This window comes from Serinus canaria, chromosome 7 (genome assembly GCF_022539315.1).
Source record: "Serinus canaria isolate serCan28SL12 chromosome 7, serCan2020, whole genome shotgun sequence".
NCBI classification, from domain to species: domain Eukaryota; kingdom Metazoa; phylum Chordata; class Aves; order Passeriformes; family Fringillidae; genus Serinus; species Serinus canaria.
In genome coordinates this window covers 8,068,594-8,092,283 of record NC_066321.1, presented here as the reverse complement: position 1 = coordinate 8,092,283, position 23,690 = coordinate 8,068,594, and positions in this window count along the sequence as shown.

The window sequence follows — 23,690 nt, the reverse complement described above, 5'->3', positions numbered from 1 at the left end:
ATTTTAGAGCTACCAGAGCAACTGAGGAACTGGAGGAAATAAAAGGTTTCTGGCTGCTACACACCTTGATTTATCCTCCTGCTCCCAGTTTATTTATCTGCTATTTTATATAACATAATTTTCCATTTGCTGTGTTTGATATGTGATATTTTGCATGAGAAAAGGGGCTGTGGTGTTTCATTTATATCTGAGATTATCAGGGCACTTGGAAACGCTGTTAACAATTTTTCACAGTGATTGATATGTTAAGTCTCATCCTCTGCTTTGTGTCTGTGTGAGACCCAAATGAACCTAAGCAAGAGCAGCATAAACATCTCTGTTGTAAGAGAGAGGCTGTCTCTTCATCTTAAATTATGAATCCAGAAGACTGAAGCAAGGAATTATTTTGGTCTTGCACGCTATGAATAATGCATGCAGCACCATTATATGCATCCTGCATGTAGTGGAACCAGAATGAGCTGTTATGTTAATAAACATTCATAATGTTCACCATAACCATTCTGAATGCTTTATTGCCCAAAGAAATGGTGAACCCAAGGACATTCAGTGATGTCAGTCTTATTACAACAGCCAATTATTAAACTTACAGCTGTATTATCCTCTGTCTCTCCATTTGATATGCGTAATTAGTCAAATCTTTGGGATTTGTAGTTTGTTTCTGTTACATTGGTAAGGGTGTTTCTGAACCTCATTTAATTTAAAAGAATGTGCAGCCCCATTTAATTAAAAAAAATGCAAAACCTTCTGTTCTCCTGAACATAAGGAGAGTAAAGCACAAAATAACACAAATCCCTTGTATTTCTAGGCTGCTTTCAAACCCTATTGAACACCAGATCTTTCTCTGTCATGTCAGCTGTGTTTCTAAGGCTGTGGAAGCTGCTTCCAAGCTGTCTGCATTCCCTTTCTCTCTGCTCCTGCAGTTCCTCTTGTTGCCACCCAAAAAGTATCTGCTTTTAACCCAGGTTCTTGGCTGCCTCAATATTAAGGGAAAAAAGTCTCACAGTTTTCCTTGCTGGGAACGTGAGAATAATGAACTACCCCAGTTATTGTAACAACACAAGAGAATTTTGTTTGTTTGCCTTAAAACATTGGTTTTGAGCCATTTGTATTTAACTGTCAAGTTGTTATGAGCAATGGAGCTGACATTAAAAAGGGACTTTTGTGTCCATTCCAAGGTTAGTTTAGACAATGTCTCCTTGCTGCAGTGGGTATAACAAGTGGAAAAGGAGCCTTTTATCCTCATCTATGTAGAAAAGTTGTGTTTTTCTTTCATTCCATTGCTTCAGAAATTATTCTTAATGTGGATCTATAGATTTTAAGCAGAAATTGAGGTATTTAATTGCTTATTCTGACATTGTTGTAGTACAGGCAATGGAACTCTTATGTTGAAATTGTTTACTTCAGCTCCACCATGGTGTTTATTCTACAAAGGTCTTCAGCCTTGATTTGAAGCCAACTAGACATGATAAATTCTTATCTTTTTATGGCAGCATGCTCCAGAAATTACATTCACCTAAATACAAATGTGTGTCTTATTTCTCAAACATATTTATGCTAACTCCCAGTTTCACTCATTAATGAGGGAGTTCCACAGATTTCTGTAATATCCATCTTCTGCCAGAGCTCTCCTGAGAGGGTGTTTGCATGGAGGATTGCTGAGCTTGCAGTACACCCCTGACAGTGAGCTAGAATTGAGCGTTCAGCATTAATTTGCTTTATGGTTACATGTAATTGTTTACCAAGAACTTTGTCACCCTTGAAGGGCAACATCATTAACTTCAGTGTAGACACAAATCCTGACCAAGTTTTAGCCAGAAAGCTCATCTTGACATGACACTATAAACATGCTCTTGGGTGAAATAAAAGCTAAGCAACATCCTACTTTTTTATTTTTTTTTTTAAATTTCTCTTGAATGAGAGCATGGTTTTGGTTCTTGCCAGAATATCAGTTGTCAGAGATAATAAGGGTTTTTTTAGACTGTTTTATTTGCTGTTTAACTTTTTTTTTGGGGGGGTGGGGCTGAGGAGGGTGTTTGATGGTGGCTTCTGGAATTTTTAGGGTTTTCTTTGTCATGTGTGTGACAGCAGTTACTGTTTGTGAGGTCTGTCAGACCAAGTGTATTCCTGGCAAAGGGCTTGTTAAAACTACCTCTTCTGGTGATGTCTCATTTTCTTTACAGCTTAAGGTTTTTCTTCTTTTAGACCTTAAAGTGAAGAAATAGGAACTTGTGCAGTTTCACCTTTGGGTTGTGTTTCACCTTGTCTGTTGTGGTTGTTGCTGAGCATTAACATTGGTTCCTACACCATCTCCCCCATGATTTCCTTTCCATACTGCTGCATATAATTCAAAACTAACAAGGTTCTAATTAGAAAAATAAATTTAATCCTCTCTGTAAACTGAGCTCTTCTAGCCAGGAAACAAATGCCTTCTCCCTTCAGCTCTTTATTCTTCTCCTTTATTTCTGCTGTTAGAGAGGTTTTCTTAAATATTTGTGCTTCTATTTCACTGGCAATTCAGAACTGTTAATGGTGGACATGAAATAGGGGTGAGTCCCATGCTCACTGGTGATGTCAAAAGTCTTCACATGCCTGTTTCCATCTGCACTGGTATCATTATTAGGAAATGTGACATTGCAGACAAGTAAAAGAGAAAAATGTGTACAATTTTCCTGTATCCTGACCTGTCTTTAGATCAATTTCTCCTGCTCTACATTCCAAAATTCATTCTCTTCCCTCCCTTCTTCCAGGAAATGATTGTTCAAAGATGAAGCTGAACGGGTGGCCAAGTAGTTGCTACTTCAAATGGAGAATCAGCAAAGCCTTCATCTGTCCTTTCTTTCCTGTATTGGGGATGAAAATACAAAACTTGCAACAAAAGGCCCATGAGAAATCACTGCTTTGTGTTTTTGTATCTTTCCAGAATGGAATGGCTTTTCTTGAAAAGTTCAGATATTTTGTGTTCTTGGTTTCTACAGCTCCCAGCCAGATTCCTGACAGCATGACAGTCAGTGAAATGTAAGGAATATGTGATGAGTAGAGTATTTATTCTGGATTTACTGCTGTTGGTGGCAGTACCAGCTCTTGATGAAAGTTAACATTGGTATTTGTGTGAAAAGAGTCAATTCAGTGAGCTGTATTTAATTTATGGTATTTTGAGAAGGTGATGAAGTCTTTTGCCACATGTTCGAGGCTGTTTCATACCTTTGCACAGAGACTGAAGTGGGGAAAAAATCCATCAAGGAAAAAAACTCTCCCTACAAAGAATTAAACTAGAGCTTACAGCATGTGAGAGCTGCTTGTCTTTATGGTGTTGCCACCCATAGTGCATAAGTGAACTGACTTTTCTTAGTCAAAAAACCAGTAGGGCAGGATCTTAAAAAAGCAAGAAAAAATGGTGGCTGATCATAAAAACCTGCTTGCATCCTTTGGCAGAGTCAAAATCCTGTGTTCACCAATTAACAAGTTCTTTGTTTATATGTTTTGGGCTTGGCCTTAGAGGCAGCAGGTGGAGTTTGCAGTACAGTCAGTGATTTCCAAATTCTGTTCTCACTTATTCAAATGCAGGAGACACAAATTTGCTTCCTTATTCACTGAACTGAATGCCATCCTCAGGCCATTCTTCTGGTCCTCAGTTTGAAAGAATGCTAATTACTTTCTAATTGCAGCAAGCTGGCATCAAATCAATCTCTGCTCAGACAAAGTTCCCATGCCTGTTAGACTATAAAAGACTTGTATGTTGATAAGCTCCTTCGATTCTGCTTAGAAGTTCCACATTCAAACCTCCTTTAAAATATGGTTTCCATTTGAGACATACTTTGTAAACCTATCCAATTATACTTGGATAGCAATCTCTAAAAGAAAAGTAATTTCTTTTCTCATCAAAAGAGCAGCAGGTTTAAAGTTTGTGTTTACTTGGCAATCAAAACAAGGCTGGGTAAAGAAATATTTGAGCCTTAAAATTCTTTCAGATTTTTCAATCTTATTATTGGGGCTTTTTAAAGGGACAATAAAGGTGAGAAATCAAAATGGTTCCCAAACTAAGATCAGGGTCCTGTTATGCATTCCTTGTATTTCCAGCCCTTCACTCCCATGAAACCAGAGGTCCCAGGAGGGTCCTTGTCATAACAGTGCTGCTGTGGGGCACAAACCTCTCTCTGCCTTTTGATTTCCCTGAATTTGTCCACCAGTCCTAATCATCCTCATTCCCAAATCCTCTTTACTTGCTTTTTTCTGAACTTCTCTCTGTTTTCCCTGGTATAAAACTTGGAAGATCTGGGAGAGCTCTTTGGGAGCATCACTATTGTTTGTGTGTTTTACATTAAGCTCTTAACTTTGTCTTGCTTCCTTGCACATTTCCCAAAAGAATTTTTTAAGGTGTGAAAGGCTGTCTGGAGAGCCTGCCCTTGTTTCTCTGAGTAATTGCAATATTTAAAATTGTGTAGGATGTGGAGTCATGCAGTGTGGCCTAGTGCACAATTAACATCTGTTGGGTAGTTTATTCCTCTGGCACCTTTCCAGCTCGTGCTGAGAATGAGAGTGCAGAATAAGTCAAATAATTTGTCCAAGTTCTTCAACCAGGTAATGGTGGTTCATGAAGCACTTGAGCAATTATATACATTTATGCACTGGGTGTTAACAAGTGACTGGTAAAATAAGCATTTTGTGACTAGTGCAGAATATTTCTATAAGTATTTCCTAGTAGGTTTATTGTTGAAATTACTGGACTCTGGGATGTTTACATTTGTCAGACTGCCTAGTTCATTAGCAGGAAAGAAAAATCAATACCTTAAGAGGAGAGGGAGAAGGAGAACTGCATAATGATAACATAGATACAACTGCTCATTTAAAAATGAGGAAAAATTATCTGGATTTAGTTGTCCCTATGTTTTAAAAACACGTATCTTGTACATTTTGTTCTCTTTTTTTTGCACTCATTCAGCTTAACATAAAACCATTAGTTGAATTTTTATCTTCCACCTATGCTTGAAAAAAAATGCATGTTTTATTAGATAATAGGTGTAAAAGCTGTTCAGCATTCTGTAGAGACCTGAGAGCAGTCCCCAGTTGCTGCAGTAACCTAACTGTGAGCAGTAACATTCTGGGCAGGGGTCATGAAATGAGTTTCCATTGCAATTTCTTCTGATTGCCTCAAAGAGTTTGGAACTGAGTTTTTTGAAACTGTACAAAGAAACAACCATTGTGCTGCTAAGCATCATTTCAGATGCTAGAATTGCTGCATTACTTCAGTCCTTCAAAATATTTACTGTGTCAGAGTCTTTAATATTGCTGGGATTAGGTAGAGTGTTCTGGAGGGTTGCTGTAAAATACAGTCTGATAGATTATTTGTGGTTTATTTCTGGAATGGTTTTGTTAGGTTTGGTTTTTTTTTTCCTGTACCTTATCACAGTCAGAATATGAACCCAGCTGTGCAGTGCCACAATATGGCAACAGAGATATCTATGTTGTAAAATGCTGCCTCAGCAGTTAAAGGATCAGATTCTCAAACACAGACTAATTCTTAATTGCTTCATTTCCATTCACTTTGGATAGAACAAAAATTTTTGATACAGCCAGGAGCATGAAGCACCCTCTTTTGTAAATCCATCCCCAACAATCCAGAAATGGCCACTAGGCTGCTCCCAACCCTGTAGGTATCTGACTCTACTGGGTACCCCATTCTCCAATACCACAGCAGCTTGAAGACACACAAACCTCCTGTTATTCCAGCAAAATACAAAAATTTTGTTATTTCAGCAAAATAACTCTACTTGATAGGAAGTGAGGGCATCAGAAATCTTGCCTTTAAATTTCTCAGTTTATTATGACCAGAAGCACCACTTTGGAGCTCTTTGTGCAAGGGCAGAGGAAACAAGAGAGGCTCCATTTACTGCTGGCAGGTCCAGCATTCCTGGATGTCCATGTCCAGGATGAGCACACCTCATCCCAAATTATCCAGGGATAATTTGGGATGAGGTGTGGTCTGGCTCAAATCTCTGCTCTGGGCCTGCTGGGGAGCTGGAGGCCACGTGCTGCTGTCACTTGCCCTCTAAAAGGACAATGCAGTGACTAATTATGGACATCCTCAGGATTATTCAGAATTTATGGCTCTAGGTGACTTTGATTATCTTAGAGCTGGGTCCTTGGAGAGATACTTTACATTAGAAATAAAAGTCTTAAGAGCATCACACTGGTATCTTTAAAGGATTTTAAATAGATAATTTTCCTGGCTTAATCCTTTGATCATCTCTCCCTTTTTGCAGATCTTCAGTCACTTTTCATCAAATGGGTTACATATATTTTTCTTTGAGCCTTTCATAGGCTACCTTCAGACTACCAATGATTTCTGACTTGTTACTGCTTTTTATCTTCAGGGAACTTACCCACAGTGCTGCCAGCTGTCATAGTTGTTTTAATCTGATGAATGCCCTGGGTGTGTGGGGTTTTTTATTGTTGATAGAGCTATTTTGTTTAAACTATAAATCCTACTCCCAATAATACTGCTTGCATGTTTATATGCAGTCTTGAGGTTGTAACTTCCAATTTCTTCTTGTAATCCCTAAACCAGTTTGAAATTAAAATATGTTAGTACATATGTGCTTCATTACAAAATGGACTTTCAGGATTTCATTAGCATCTGGTGTGTTGCTTAATGTCTTCTTGTAAAGCTAATTAAGTGCTATGCTATAACACATAATTGTATTTTATTTTTTCTTAGCAGTACAGCAGGCTGCTCCAGGAAAGAAATAAGTGAACGATCAACAGCAGCAATCTGTGTTTTATTTAGATTTTCTGCACTCTCTTTTAATAACAACAATAATCACCACAGTAGCCAGACATGGAAACGTCTAATTTACAGATGCAGTGAGCTTATTATAACTGCAGAGGAATTCAGTGGTGTCTGCAGCTGCTGTGCATGTTGGGGCTCAGACCTGTAATGGCTATTATTTCTTAATTTTAAAACAAACCTAGTGAGTTAGCTGTGGTTTTTAAAATGAGCTGTCTATCACAATCACAGTGGCTGTCTGAATTACCTGCCCACAGCAGTGCCCCCATCCTTGAGCTTTGTTCACTTCTGAAAGACTGCAGGGCTTGGGGCTGGCTTTACCCACCCCAGCAACTACTGCAGCAGCTGGGCTGAGTTCAGAGGATGACTTTGGGCTGTGTTGAGCTCTCTCTGAGATCATCCTTGATGGGCTGCACCACCTGGATCTGGACTCTGAAGGCTCAGGGAGGTTTCCAACTTAGATCAAGGAGCCCATCCCGAGGTCAGTACATTCACCCTTGCACAAAAGTGAAAACAAATTCATCTTTGACTTCACTGGCCTCCCTTGACCACTGTCTCCTTGTTCTCTCTTTAAAAGCCTTTTCAGGCAGTCTCTTCCAGTACTTCATTCTTAAAGTTTGAGTTCATCAATGTAACCAAATCTCTTCCTAAGTTAAGAAACCTTCATTTTATTGATGTTTCCTCAAAAGGTTCATGTTACCTGGACTTCTGATTTTTCTGCTTGATGTCTCAGAATAGTCCTACCTGAAGGTCTTGAATTCATCTGTTCAGCCTTAACACATTGATCTGCCTACACCTTGTACTATCCACAAATGTTGAAATGGAGGCAATAATCTGCCAGGTTACCCTGCTGTCAAGATCTTTTGAGGATCTTTCATAAAAGTTCCTTGTTAAATAAGGATAGATTGATAAATCTCTCTAATAACAAGAGGCTTGCAAGCACCTAAAGCAGTCAGAATGGCATGCAACCATGAAAAAAATCTGCTCTGAAAAAGGTATAGACCTGTACCTTTAAAACTAAGGATAGATGTAATTTTTTTTTGTGAAACACAAGAAATATTCATGAGTTGAGCACAAGTTTTACCCATGCTACATGAGGCCTCCTCAAATAATCTCACTTATGTCAGTCTTCAGCTTTTATCTGCTGAGGCAATGGGGTCTTTTAAAATATTTTTTTAAAAAAAACTTTATAATTTACCTCAAATACCAAGAAAAAAGCTGGCAGCTGATAGAGAGACTGAAAGACAAATGGAACAGATGAGATTACATTTATTTGTTGTCAGTCTGTGATAAAAACCCACATATATTACTGCAATGAAAATATTGGAAGAATCTGTTCATAGATTTTAGACAAATTCCCTCCCACACCTCTTCAGTGTCATCAGTTTCTAGTTAATGATGTATTCTGATTTGTCAGATAACAGATCCTTCTGATGAATAATTCTGAGACTCCAGAAGAAAAGTGCTCACACTTGGAACTTCTCACTTCTGCAGTTGCTGTGGTTTGCTGCAGTTGAAGCTAGACTTGGGATAAATAGTTGTATTTCTTTGTCAGTTTTTCTCCTTAGCCTTCCTGAAGACCCTTGTTGATCAGTGCTTTGTGAAAAAGATGAGTTCTGAGCCAAGGATTCTGAGCTGATTAAATCTTTCACGTTTCTGCTCATTTCTGGAGTTATTCCTTGTTCACAGGAAATTGGTGTGACCCAGAGAGCAGCTTTTCTACAGCATCTCCTCTGTCTCTGCAGTTTCCCAGCCTTGCCCTTTGCCAGCTGTTGTGGGAAGTGAGGTGATCCCAGAGCTAGGACTGGCAGGCAGGTCATATTCAACAACTTCTCACTATTTCCCTTCAGGCAGATTTTTTTGGATGCTGATGTCTGATTTCAGCATCAAGTCCAATAGGAACACAGAGTTTGCATATCCTTTTCTAGTTCAAATCCACTTTTGAGTATCATATTTTCATACCTCTACCCCCTATTAATTTCTGCATACAGAACTGAACTTAGGCTGGACACCCAGCTGCTTGCTTTGCCTACTGACATTTCCCAGCAAGCCAAAGGAACAACTGAGTTTTCAGTGTGGGATGCCAGACTCTCTTTGCCCTTGAGTGCAAATGGCATCCTGTTGTAGAAGCAGGGAATCTCAGAGGTTTTAGAAAATTGCTGCTTGGAAACTCATCACTAAGCTCTTTCTCTGTCCCTGGAAGTGTGGTGACAATGCAACAAATGGGAAGAGAGTAGTAGAGCAGATTTGTGTGGCACCCTCACAGCCCACTGTTTGCCCACAGTGTTGGATGTCTTAAATTAGCATCATCATTTCAGTGTGCTCTGTAGGAACCTTGTGTTGTCTGGGGCTGGTGGAGCTTCCTGATGTCACAGGAATAAAGAAGAGTCAGGCTCTTGAGTCCCAACAGATGCCTGAGTCCATTAGGCACTGTTGGAGGTAGCTGCACTGCAAAATTAACCTTTCTAGACTCTTTCTGTGGGCAATGGGGAGAGACAGGGGATTCAAAACAACTCCATTGGGCTCCCTGTCTGGATGGTTCTCTGGACAAGCTCATCTCACCCCACCAGGTGAGCAGGGAGGGTGCCATGGCTCACAGGGCTGGAATTGGCTTCTGTTCCTGCTGCTGGGCTCCCTCCTGAGCTCCTGCCTGCCCCAGCCTGGATCTTCCCCTGAGCAGCCCCAGTCCATGCCCTGCTCTGTGAAATGCTCTCTAGGAAAATGCTGAGTTTTGGTCTACAAAACTGACACAGGTCAGTCTTGATTTTGTGTGGCTGTAATTATTTCACTAATAAAAAATGGAAGCATTCTGGTACATGCCAAGCAGATACACTTAAGCAAAACAACCCAAGAGCAGGCTTTCCAACATCTGTGGTGATGCCTGCTTGAGACATTATGATTATAAATGAGCACCTAAAGTGAAAATTAGCAAGGTGGTCTAATTGATTAAACCAGTGTTTGGATTTTACCTACACACCTGGTGCTGGATCAATTCTTGCTAAGCTATGTCACTGTACTGTAAATTCAGTATATTGATTAATTCCAGTCATTTGATGCAATATGAAGCTTTATGTGACATCTAGAGCACAGCTTAGCCAGTTGTGATCTCCTGTTAGTTACTGTATATCTAACACTACAATTTTACTTGCAGTTTAAAAACAAACTGCAGTTAAGAAGGAACACTCACCTTCATTTCCAAGTAACTTTGAAAACTAAGTTCAAAAAAACTAAATTAAAAAAGTATTTCAATTACTCAGCACTAACTGCAGAAATTAATGTTTTGCATTTAAGAGTATTTGATTTGTAATCAATTTGGTTTGCATGTTTTTAAGGGTTTTTTTAGCTCTCCCTTTTCCATTCAGACTTCTAAAATAAGTTTGTTTCCTAATTACTTTTTGCATCTTTTCCCAGATCACAGTCATTGGTGTGGTGTTACCATTTATGTAATTTTAGTTGGCAATTTTGTGATGTAGCCCCAAAATCAAGTTGTAGTGCTGCACAATTCCTCAGTTTGGTGTGAACTCAACACTATTTTAGAACCACTGCAAGCCATAAATCAATAAAGGGATGTGCCACAAGCTCCAGCACTGTTTCTGTAAAGAGATGCCTGCAGTATCTCGGGATGATCATCTTCCACATGCTCTGAGGAACCCACAACCTCAAGAGCAAAACCAGGAGTTCTTTTCCTGGAATGGAAAACAAGCAAGGAGCTGAAGTGGTGCTAACTTAGAAAATCATGAAGTGCCCATCAAGTTGGGCTTTACTAAGCAAAATCAGCTTCTTAGAACTAATTCTGGCCATGCAGATTGTTCTGTGTGAGTCTGCATGTTGAGTACAGCATTTGCCTTCTCCATCATTCTGAGCACCTTTAGTCCATGCAGGGATATTCACCAGTAACTCCTCACAACAAAGTAGTAAATACAGGATTTTCCCCTGAATATTGGGAGATTTTCAGTAGGACTGACAGATCTGAAAATTGGAAAGATTCTCCTGGAGTAGAGGATTCCAGAGTGAAAAAGCATAATTGAAAATGCCTGTGTTTCTAATTTTCTGTGTGTTTGATTGGGTTATTGCTGTCACTGCTGTGATAATCACAGTAGCAGGAAGCTAGCAAGCATTTAAGAATTGTGTGTAATTTAGAAAAGCTCATTTCAAAGGGGTGTACTGGTCTCCCCCTGCCTGCTTTTTTCCTCTCTAACTGCAGTGGTAGATGGGAGCATTTGGTGGTTTCTCTGCAAATACATTTTTTAATCTTGTCTGCATGAATGTGGTGGGAACTTATGGCACTTGGAATAAAACCCATGTATTTATTCTCTCCTGGCAAATATGGGACTGTCTGTACAATCCTTTTCCTTAGTTGTAAGTCAAATATATCCTTTCATTTTGTAATTTATAACATTATTTGCTTCTCATTCTCACTCTTTCATGATTCTTCAATGCTCTTTACAGAATTTTTGCCATGTGCAAACTGGTAGTCAAGACTTCAGGGCCAGAGGAGGAGTGTGGAAAAGAGGTAAATCCCATTTAATGGTCAGAGCCTGTTAGTTTAGGGAAGGGGTCAGGGCTGCAGGGCCACAGGGTGGAGGAGAAAATCCTGGTCTGTTCAGGCCCTGGAGAGTGTTCCAGACAGGAAGCTAATGTAGTAGAGCTCTCTACAGCACTTCTGCTTGTGGCTGCTGTGGGTTCAGTCTCTGTTTGGAGATGTTTCCTTCCCTGCTGGCCCTCAGTGCCTCTGTCCAAGTTCTAGACTGCATTACTCAGCCTGTGAGTACCAAGTGTTAGACCTGTGTGTAAGTGAGAGGTGCTCTGGGTCACACAGGGAGTCTGTGGCAGAGTCCTGATCTCCAGACACTCCAACCAGTGAGAAGCTGGGATGTTTGGTGGAGCTGGAAGCTGATAACCTTACCAGCTACTTGTATTCAAATTCGTGCATCATTGAAAAGAAGTTTTTGAATTCTTTCAGTTTTTACTGAAATAACCTGAACTGAATAGCAGTTTAACACTTGTGACCTCTGCAGATCTCTCCTAATGGGGATAATCCTCCCATTCACAGGCTTGGAAGGATCAGTGTCACACAGATTTGAATCCATCCACACCTTGACAAAAGCCTGAAAATAATTTTATTTTAAAACTAATTTAATGATGAAAGAGGTAAAAGGGTATTAGCCTGAGGTTATGAATGGGTACATTTTGCATAAACTCTTATTCTTTAGCCAAATGAAAATAAGCTTCTAAATCCTGTGTCAGATTCACATTGGTGAAGGTAGGAATTGATGTTTCTGCAGGTCCTGTGCTTTTGCAGCAATAAGTTCTCAGTAATTTCTTGCTATTATTATTATTTCATTTCTTGTTGTTTTAACAAGAAAGTTTCCCATAACAGAACAGTGAATTCAAAAGCTTTCTCTGGAACTGTCCCTTTTTCCTATGGCACCTTGCTTTCTTTCCTCTCTAAAATCTCCTCCACCATTAATCCTCTGTCTCACACACTCACATTAAAGTGTCTTTCATGCTGTGCCTGCACAGGACAACCAGCTCTGTGTGAAGGTACTCCTGGTGGCTCTGAAGGAGCTGGCTCAAATAATGGGGCACAGCACTGCCCTCACTGGGTGCCATCCACTGCTCTGCTCCTCACCAGGACTCTGGCAGAGCCAGCTCTGCTGGTTGTCATTGAGGCAGCTACAAATCCTCCCAGGAGCATTGGGCAGGTGAGAGGCAGCAATTTGAGGATGTACAAATATATAGGAAGACACATCCCTAAAAAAACCCCAATTTTTTTCTCCCACTTTAGAGCTATGTCACTTAGAGAAGAAATTTAAAAGAGCAAGGGTGCAAGTTAACCTGATGGAGTTTGCAAAGTGGACAAAGCTATATTTAAAACCATACTGAAATGCTGTCATAGCCATAAAATATCCATGTCTGACTGAGGCTAGGAAAGGTATTTAATGAGGAAGAGAATATAGCTTAAAATAAATGTGCAGTGGATATAACCATGAGGTGGGATGGCATTAATTGAAGCAGGTTGAACTGAGTGGCAGAGCTGAGTTGCTCACAGCAGATGAACAGGATTTGCTGGGCTACACATGAGAGTGTCATAATGAGGACAGGAGCTGGGAGAGGAAGGATAGTCCTTCCATTAGTCCTTCAAAAAATGTGGATCAGCTGCAAAGATTGAAACTGGGATAGATTTTGAAAGAACAAGAGATCTATTAGATTTAAGCTGGACTTTGCAGTATTGTGGACTTAGCATGGTGTAAACTCTGGCCTTCAGCTTTAGGTTATGAGTCTGCCTGAGCAGCATGTGTTTTTTCTCAGGGAGTAGAGGAAGATGCTCCCTGTTGGGCTGTCCTGTGCCAGTGCTGATTGATGTTTTCTGGTTCCTGGCTGGGGATGAGTTCAGTTACACACCCCTAAGGAGGACAGTGCCTGTTTAACCCCTGCTGTGTCTGCTGCAGCATCCCTCTCCTCATGAGCTGGGTGGCTCCCCTCTGGCTGGGGCAGGGCCATTGCTGACAGCAGCCAGGTAAGGTGTTCTCTGCTGGAGCAGCACCTGGGGTTTGTGACTCTCCAGTAGCTTCTGATCTGCAAGAAGAGCCCAATGTGGGCATCAGGGCTCTTCCAGACACCTCCTCTGCTCTCAGCCCTCCCCTGCCTCTGCCATTGGTTACAGCCTTTGACACACAAACTTTTCCCTTTTATTGCAGGGTATTTTTGAGGGCAAATGTTTGTGTACTGCCTCCCTTGCCATACAACTGATGTGCTTTGTTCCAGCAACAGCTAGGGAAAAAAGCAGAAAAAAAAAAAAAAAAAAGGCAATTTCTACTATCACCTGTTCTGTTTGTAGATGGTCACCTCCCATAGCATGTCCTAACTCCTCTCCACTCTCTGACTTGTCTGATGAGATAACTGGGGCTGGTGTGGTTATGCAGCACAGTAAACTATTTATCCTACCAGCACAGAGGGATCCTGATTTCTCCCAGATGCTCCCAGGAGATTTAGTCTGAGAGGGCTGGGCCATCTCTTCCTGCACCTGTCCACCTGTGTCAGCCAGCTGGTGCAGGGGAGCACCCTGCATGTGATGGGATTGCTGTCCTTAATTTCTCTGAGAGTCAGGGCATGGAAATCTCACCACAGTTTAAATTGTTTTACTTCAGTCAGTGCATTTTATTGCCTCACTTGCAAGGGCCAGTGATGTGGAACACATTAATTGGCACTTGTTGGGATGCAGGGGGCTCCTCAAGTGTTGAAGTTTTAAAAATAATGCCACGACCTACAATTTTTTCTTAAAGCCATTAATGAGCTTTAAAAGGGGACATTCCAAAGTAATACTGGGAGAGGAGAAAAAAAAAGATGTTAAAAAAAGATGAAAATTGTTTTTCAGTTCTGTTCATTGCAGTTACCAAAATCAATGTGTCTGCAAATGCTACTTGTCTCATAAATCATTAGGTCACAAACCTGCACAATGTCAATGTGTTGTTGCTATCCTATTAAATTAAATTACTAACCAAGGTAATACTCAACAGCACATTTCACATGGAACAATGTTTTAATGTATTGAGGATGCCTATTAAACACAGCAGTCAGTTAGTATGATTTGAAATCTTTTAGGTGGAAGAAATACTAGAAGGAGATAAAGATAGAGTGGAAAAGAGCCATCTGGTCGCTAGGGATAGAGTGCACTGAAATGCTGGGCTGCCATGATGACAGATGTTCTACTAAATCCCTGCCCAGTAATTATCAAAGATGGGTTGGGTGGGTTACACTTGGATTGGGCACCTTCAGACACAAGGGGATTGCCAGCCTTAGAGACAACTGTCTCTCTGTTAAGCTTTGGGGAAAACTGAAAGGTAAACTCTGAATCTTATTTTTACTCAATGTTCCCTGCAACTGTATTTATAAAAGGCAGGGACAGGCTGTCATCTCCTGAAGGGAACAGTGAAATGTGCTGGTTTAGACCTGTTCCACAGAGGTTTTAAAATTAGACCACTTTGGTTGCTGCTCTGTGCATTAAAGCCTAAAGATGGCACTTGCAGTCCCACATTAAGTGGGGCATAAGGAACTGAAGGGCCAGTCCCACTGGCCAAAATTCAGCCAAATTATGGTGTAAAAATGTTCCACAATCAGTACATCAGCCATGAGCACTGCCACGTTTTTGCCATTGAAGCTGAATTTCTGTGGCTGTGTTTGTCTCCCCCAAAGACAACATGCAAGTCAAATGGCCAAATCTGATCCCTCTCCAGCTGCAGGAGAAAGAACATTCAGGAGACAAGGGCTATGAAGGAAAAGATTGTTGTTGAATAACAGAAGCTCTGTTACCATCTCCAGTTGTTTGGAAGAGGAAAGGCACCATGAGAAGGAGTTAGTGTGGGGTCACAGTCCAAGATCTGATGGACAATTAGTTAGCTGAAACAGATATAGAATTGAATGTAGAATTCTTTGTACACATGAAAATCATCTTTTTAGTTATTTGTTTGATATACATTTCAAACATCATCTAGCAATAGAATTCCCAGTGTAAACTCCATTTTTTGGTGTGTTCTGAATATGAGATTATATGCAAATATTGAAATATGGATAACTTCTGTTTTTACAGGAGACCACAATCTTATTCTCTAGCACTTTTACTGGTATGTAATGCTAATGACTGTGATTAGGTTCTGAATCTTACAGCTTGAGATCATCTTTATTTTTATGGGGTGTTTTATGGTCATTTTAAATCATGGCATAAAACATTTAGTGTTTTGTAAAGAAAAAAGAAGTGTCTATCTGAAAGACATTAATTATATGGAAGTTCAAGCACTTCTTGTTAGGACATATTTTAATATTTGTTTTGCTGAGATTACTGGTGATGCAGCATTTTTTCCCAGCACCATCACCAAGCAAAGCCACATTTATGGAGCACCTGTTCTTTGGGTAAGAACAGGACAAGAAATCCTCTATAAAAATAGCAAACATTGTAAGGTTTTGGTAAATGACCTAAGTCTGCACAGTCAGGTAAAATTCTGGCCCTAGAGAGTTATATGGGAATTTTGTGGTAAGCTTAAAAAAAATGAACTAGCTATAAAAGCTCATCTTAATCTGATTTTATTTATTGTGCTGGTTCCAACAGAAAGCAATTAATGCCTGTTTGCTGCTTTATTCTTATGGTGAAGATTCTTTTTTCAGCCCATGTGTTTGGGAGCCTTATTTCACATTTTCCTTCACTGCCACTTCAAAGATGATTGTATTTTTTCCACACTTTTCTGTCCTGTTTGCCAGCTGCATTGATTTTCATAGTCAAGTCATATTTCCTGCTTTATAATAGATTCCTGTCTACTTCTCCCACCTCTTAATCAATGTTGTTAATACTTCAAGAAGCCATCAGTAAGAATGGCTGTAAAATTTAGTCACTTCATTGACAGTTGATTTTTCCTTGGTGCTGAAAGGCATTTGCACTCAAAGTTTCTGTTAGGTAATGTAATTTTTTTTTTTTGGACTAGAATTCAGTGTGTTCAGTCTAAGGTAATTTAATTTCTGTAATTTCACTTGAGATTGAACTTGTAAAACTGCTAACATAAGGGCATTAACAGACTTGTTTTGAAAGATGTGTACTTAGCTCATTGTTGCAAAATACACTCACAATTTCACTGATCACAGGGCAAGAGCCACATGATTTGAGAGCAGACACCACTCCTGTCTGTTGTCCATCTGTCAGCCACTGACACTGTATTTCCAGCATTGTTTATTATGTTTTTAAAATGCAGCTATATGAAAGCTGTAGGTTTAGGTAGAAAACAATTATTTTAGGGTTTTTTTAAGTAGAGATCAAGAAATTGGACAATTAGATGCTCTTAAGCAGTCTGAAGCACAACATTTATCTTGAAGGGATCATACCACAGATGATATGTGGACTGTTGTCTGCCAAGTAGGTAACACTGGATTACAACTAAAAATACTGAGATTAGTTGAAAAGCTGAATTGAATGTTTGCAGTATTTTATTGCAGCTTTTTCATGTAGCACTTGCATTACTTATAGGCATAGATCTGTTCAGTCTGGATAGGTTAATTTTTCTTAATAGAAGGAGGAAGATAGGAAGGATTTCATCATCAATCAAACAGCTGAATATGTCCCAGTTTTCATTCATGTGCAAGGTAAACATTCATTGCCATGTGTGGCTTAATGTAATCATAATAAGAACAGCATGTAACATTATAATATGCTGATGTTATAATTTAATACACTGCCATGGTGCTGTAATTGCACATTACTACATGTAATTTAATTATGCTTGTTAAAATTTGTTATAATTCTTTGCCCTAATCTCTATAACCGTTGGGGAAGATCTGGGAAGGTTTAAATGAGACTGGAAAACTATTCTGCTCAGTAACAGAAGAATGAATCTACATTTCTGACCAGTGGAAGAGGCAAATGCAGCCTAGTTTTTTGGCTTTTTCAATGAATTCTGAGATGGCAGGAAAATCTCCTTCTGTCTCCACTGGAGTCAGAGCTGGGATGCTCTATGGCTACCTTTGGGATGTGGCTCCTGGAGGATCTCAGCTTTGGGCTGGTGGTTGTTTCCAGAGCCCCCCTGGGGGTATGGGGGGAGCTGTGTTGGTTTGCATGGACAAGCTGTGCCTGTTTGTGGGATTCTCTCAGGCTGACCATCACTGGCTGCTGCTCCTTTGGCCGGGTCTGGCCTTGGGGTCGATTTTTTGGTGAAGTAAAATGTATCCATGTAAATCAGAAACTAAAGGGCCACCTCTGGTGACCTTGGGAGGGTTTATTGATGAGAGTGCCCATCGCAGCTTGTTTTGGGAGTCCATTATTGCCAGAGGGCTTTTGGAATGATTTTTAGGACATTGTGCCCCCCTAAATATAGGGGATACATTGTTAAACCACAGGAGGAACAGCTTTTGCCCTGCTGGTGCAGATGGGCAGAATGAGGCATGAACAGAAATTTCCTTTTCACACACAGATAGAACAGGCAATAAAAGTCACCTTCTAGCCATACAGGAAATGTGTTTCAGGGACAGACACTTCCAGCAAATGAGTAGATATGGATTTTAAAAACAAACATAAGTTTTTATGGAAGGATGATGACAAGGACTGTCTCTGTGTCTAAAGAAAAGCAGTGTGGTGCATTGTTATGGTGGGCCTTTTGTTCAGCTCTGAGTGAGGTTTCTTCCAACATGAAGTGCAGTCTTTTCCAGGAACTATTCTATCTCACTGACACATTGCACTTATAAATAGTGTTAGACTGGGTGTATGAACTAATCTTTGTTCTGGACTTCATTTGCAGGCCATGGCTTCTATTATATTTAAGTACTTCTCCTTGAAGCTCTAAATCAAGGACAGCCTCAGAAGTGGGCAGCTTGTATTAAATGTAATTACTTTAATCTGGAGCTTATGCTAAAGGTGAGACTTCTAAACAAGGGTAGCTACTAAATTAGAGTGGCTGCAGTTAAGAGTATGAATAGTAAAAGTACCTCTATTAAATAAGGGGTTGTAACCACTCAGTGAGGGATTATAAATGAAGCTGTGTGAGGGTTGTGTATTATGCTGTTCCCAAAACCAGAGATCACCTCTCCATATTTCCTCTCTTGTACATGAACAAAAGATACATCGCATCTGTGTTTGGGTTCAATGTAGTACTGCTACCTGCTTACATTCCCTTATTTCTCATGGAGCATGAAGAGCTTTTAAAAGAGAATGCTTAGGATTTTCAGTGGTAATGTTTGACTCAGGAGCACAAAGACAAGGATTACATTTGTAATTACATTTTGAAATGCAGACTAAGTTCTTTTTCTTTCTAACCGTATTTTTTGACTCTGTCCATTTGTAGTGAGTAAAATTAGCATATCCTCCCAATATTCAGGGAGCAGCTTATATTATATTACCTTTTCCTAATGGATTCTCTCTGTCATATTAGATTTCCTAACCTGCTGGATGCTGTGATGCTCTACCAGAACTCTGATCATTCCCTCCAAATGCTTCTGAAGGTTTATTTTACTTATGAAATTCCAAACTTTCTATTCCTGATTGGGGAGAGGAGTGGGTGTAGTACTTGTTGACTCCTTTCTAGCAGATGACAGAAGTTTTCACCCAGCATTGCAGACAATATTCAGGCAACAGTCCCCCCAAATTGCACACATGAACTGAAGGAACTAGAGGATATTAATGTCTTGTCTAGTGCATCATTGAAGAAAAAAATATTTCCAAAAGGCTGGATAAATAAACTGTCTTTTTTAATGGAATGCTCACTTTTTAGTAGGCATTATGGGAAAACAAAATGTGCTCTTGCTGGGATAGAATAGCACCAGAAAATAGAGAACCGAACCCTGTTTTCTGTGTTGACAGTTAAAACTAACATGAGGAGAAAAAATAGTTGAAATAGGCTGAGTCTTCTTTGTGTGGTTAAAGGAGGCAGATAAGAGCAGTTTCATGCAGGGAGCAGATCAGGTAAATACCATTTTTACAGTATTTATGCTTTTTGAGTAACTGGAGCAATTTCCCTTTCAGTTTTTAAGAAACCATTTTCAGATCTAATACTGACTCAATCACTTCTATAAAATATTTCTCAGCATTCACAAGTCATCTTAAGGGGCTTATTTTCTTCACTGTTGTTTTCCTCATCTCACACATCAGCTCTTCTCTGTCACAGCTTTTCAAAGACAGTCTGTCAGCATGCAGACTGCTGTATCAGAGGCTTGATTTCTGTAGCTGTTGTGTGAGAGAGGCTGAGCAAAGGGAAGGGAGTTCCTTGGACTCTCTCTCTGTATTAGAGTGCGTCTTGAGAATTTTGCTTCAAAGCCCAGCACAGTGCAGGCAATCCTTGAGCAATTCCTGACTCTCATTTTTGTTATAAATTAAACTTCTTGGGCAAAGTGGTGTAAAAGAAAACAAAACCCCTCTTAATAGCCACTTTTAAATTCAGCCTAAAATACAGTGACATAACCCAGAGTGGTGCTCATCCAGATTATTAACTTGTTCATTAGAATATGTAAGGACCATAAGCTCTGTGTGTCAATTCTAACCCCACTGCTTAAACTGAAGACAACTTTTAAACCCAGAATAAGAATTTTCACTTTACCATAAAATTAACACTTTAAATTTTCCATGGCCCAACTCTTCAATGACATTTATTCCTCTTTGTTTTCCTGGTGCATTGTTTTTCTTACAGAAGTAATAAAATGTATCAGCTAACCAGCCAGCTGCTCTGTTTTTCTGTAAAATACTTGCTTTCACAATGGTTATTCAGAGGATGTTGTAGAGGCTGCAGCCAGGAATTTATTCTTGCATGTCACTTTAGGGAAGCACAATTTGCACAGAATGCTGGGGTACACTTATTTGTCAACTGGTTCTTTTTCTTTGGCAGGAAGTTGATATCTTGTATTCCAGCAGTTCTTCTTTCCAAGATTTATGAATCATCCCTGGTTTTCAAAGAGTTTTGCTTTGCATTAAATAACAAAGTAACTGCTGCACCAGAAAAGCAGCAACAGAAATAACAATAAGAAAATGAACAGCCCTTACAAAAGCTAGAAAATGAAGAGTTAAAGTTGAACCTTGCTTAGCAAATTTGGAGGTGAGGGAAATGTCCGGAAAGTCATAATTTAGATGGAATTAGGAATCTTAATATGGGAAGGAGCTCCAAGTAGTCTTTTCCAGCAGCTGGAAATATTAGGAATTTCTATTTTGAATAAGAGTTTTTCTTAGATGTTTATGTTTCACTGCTGTGCATGCTCACAAGCACTCTGACCTCAGCCCTGGGAATCTCTCTGCCTTCTCAGACCCATTCCAGCTGGACCAGAGAATAATTCCAGCCACTCACCCAGTCTGCAGAAGGTATGGTTTGTGAATGCAAATGGATTCATTTTAGATACAATTTTAATGCTTCCCTTCAGATAGAGGGAAAACCTCCAAACCAACACTTCTTACATGATGATAGTGGACAGTAACTCTTTAAACACTTATCACAATGATTACTGTATTGAAGTTTTCCTATGATTTTGACACCTAGTACAGAGCCAGTTTGATCATATGTGCACATTGCACTTCCAGAGTGCACTGGAGGTCTGGAACCTGTGATGGATGCCTCTGGATGCACCATGTTGGAATGTTTGGGGTCTTGGTCCAAAGCCCAAGTATTTGTTTGTAATGTGGTAATCCCATCTGCCTGAACTAATGCATGGCCTGCTTGAACTTCACCCAACACCTTGAGGCACTGTCTTGTAAGTTCTGAAGCAATGGTTTTAACTTGGTATGGGGGTATGTTGCTGAGCCTCTCTTAGATTTTTTAGTTAAAGGAAACAGGAAGGAAGATACAACTCTCTGAAATTTACTTGGCCATCAGGTGAAATTTCACACCTTCAAAGGGATAACTTAGATTAACAAGCAGCGTGCAAGGTCAGGTTAAGAATGCTGGTAAATGACTGAGTCCTTAGTGTGGGGATGTTGTCTCAGCACAAAAGGAGCCAGAACTCCCATGGCAACTCCTGGGGTTTGTCACCATCAGCTTGTGACTGATGGCCATTAGCAGGATGTATCTGCCCCTGCACCCCTGCCTAAAAATTGCCTTTGTCAGGAAACAAGATCCACCAGAATGGGTGAGAGGGAAGGATCCCATCTTTGTCTTTCTGCAGGTTTTCTAGTTCATAGCAATACAAGAAATCCTTCAGACTGCAGCTTCTGCAGCTCCTCCAAACAACAGGCATGTCTTTAATTCAAATGTTGCTGGCAGTTACATGATCCACATTAGAGGTGAGCTGTGAAATGTTCTCAAGGCATGTCTCAGGGTGACATCCAAAGAAATAAGCCTGGAGCTGCAGGCAAGCTTGCCTTCCTAGCTGTTCCACTGTTTTAACAGAAACCACTAAAATTCTGGCCTTGGGAATAAGAGGGAATCTGAAATCCAGAGCTATCATTATAATTTATTTAAGAATTCTGTTTTTAAATGTGAAGTTACATATCTGTGTCAGTCTTTTTTTTTTTTTTTTCCTTTTCCCCATGCCTTTCTGATTTCTCTGTGCCTTGGGTGCAGTACTGGGACAGCTGAGATCCCACAGTGAGGTCTGCTCAGTTTTCTGCAGTTCTGTGCAATGCCAGATGATAGCCTCAGCTCTGGGATGTAATGGAAAAGCAATCTCTGAACAGTGCCTACTGCACTGCCTTTTGCAGAGGGAAATAAAATCTCTCTTGAAATGAGTAACAGGTTTTGCCTCTTTACTCTTGTACTTCCTTACCCCACAAATTAGATTCCTTTGGCTTTTCTGAATTTTGTCTTATTAAAAGATAAAGAGACACTGCACATTTTCCCATGCTCTGTGTTCTTTAGGAACAAATATAATTAGTATTAAAAGGAGAAATTCCTCAAGCTCAGCCATTGCCCAAAATAATTTCATTCTAGCTCAGTAGCTTAGCCTCATCTAAGAAATACTTTGTAGGAATTTTTTGCTTCTGTTTAGTAAGATAAGAAAAATGGCAATAAAACACCTAGTGCTAAAAAGAGGTGAGGAGAAGGATCCAGCTGATAACTGTCTGAATTAATTGAATTGTTCCTCTGAGAACCATTTCAATGTAGGTCATTACAGTGACTCTGAACTTCCCTCTTTACCCCTAATGCAAGGCCAGCTGACACCAGGGATTAGATTCCTGTTTAAGTGGGATCTAAACCTGAGCTGCTGCTGCAGGCTGTTAAGGCTGACACCCACAAAAGCACCTGGACTCAGCAAGACCCAGCTCCAAAACCCCCCAGGATCTGCAGCTGGCCCAGCAGAGCTGGATCCACAAGGCTGGGGGCAACCACTCTGAGCAGTTCTAACAAAACCACTTTGGGACCATTAGGCACAAAGCTGCACATCCAAAGACATTTGGGTGCCTCAGGGGCTTGTCTGGGTCCTCTGTGCTCTCCTGTTAACACTCAGGTAATTGAAAAACATGCAGGTGCCTTTGAAGAGTTGAAGCCTCCAGCCTTAACCTGCCAACTTTAATAGAACTAATATTTTACCAGCCACTAAAACAAGACTGAGACCTGATGGTAGCGTGGGCTGTATCCTCCTGCTTGATCACTGGGATGAAAGAACACCGTCCAATTCCAGACATATTAATTGCCTTTGGAGCCTGCAATTATATAGCAACTTATAGTGGGAGAGTTCCATGCCTGTGACCTGAAAGATATCACTTGTGTCTTGTCAGGAAAATTGAATAAACGTGTATTTCAGGTGATGCTACTGCATCTTTTCCTCCCAGACTGGAGGGGTATTGTAGAAACCCCCATCCAAATTTTACAGAAAAGCTTATGTTTGAGAGGCCTGGAACACTTGTGATCCCTGAAATGGTGTACAGATTAATATTTTATATTGTTAATATTTTAATGTTTGCATTCTTTGCAATTTTTTTTTAATATTTTGGGCACCAACTTTTCAAGGAAAAGCTGGGGTTTGACTATTGAGAAATAATTAAAAGAAACCCCTTGTGCTGAGTTCCAAAATTAGAAAACTTGATTAAAAAGTTGTGCAATTGCATTTCAAAGATAATTCTTACTATGAGAAAGATGTTTTTTGTAAAGAATCTAAACGAAAGATTTGTTGGAAAGTGGATCCTGCTTCCCTTCCTGGACTATCACTGCACTGTTACAAAGACTCGTGCCCCATACATCAGTGCCACCTCTTCAGAGTTCTTGCTTCATTGCAAATCTTGCATAAGCACCAAAATCTGCAAAAGCACTTCAGATGAAAGCTCCAGGATTAATCATTCACTGTAAAGGAATGTCATAAAATGTTAGTTTCTGAAAAATGTGCCATCTCTGGAGATGAGGAGGCCTTGGGAAGCTTTATACCCTTTATATATATTTAAAGGGTTTATAAGACTGAAAAATACTTTTTACAAGTAGTGATAGTACAAGAAGCAATGGCTTTAAACTCCAAAGTAGGT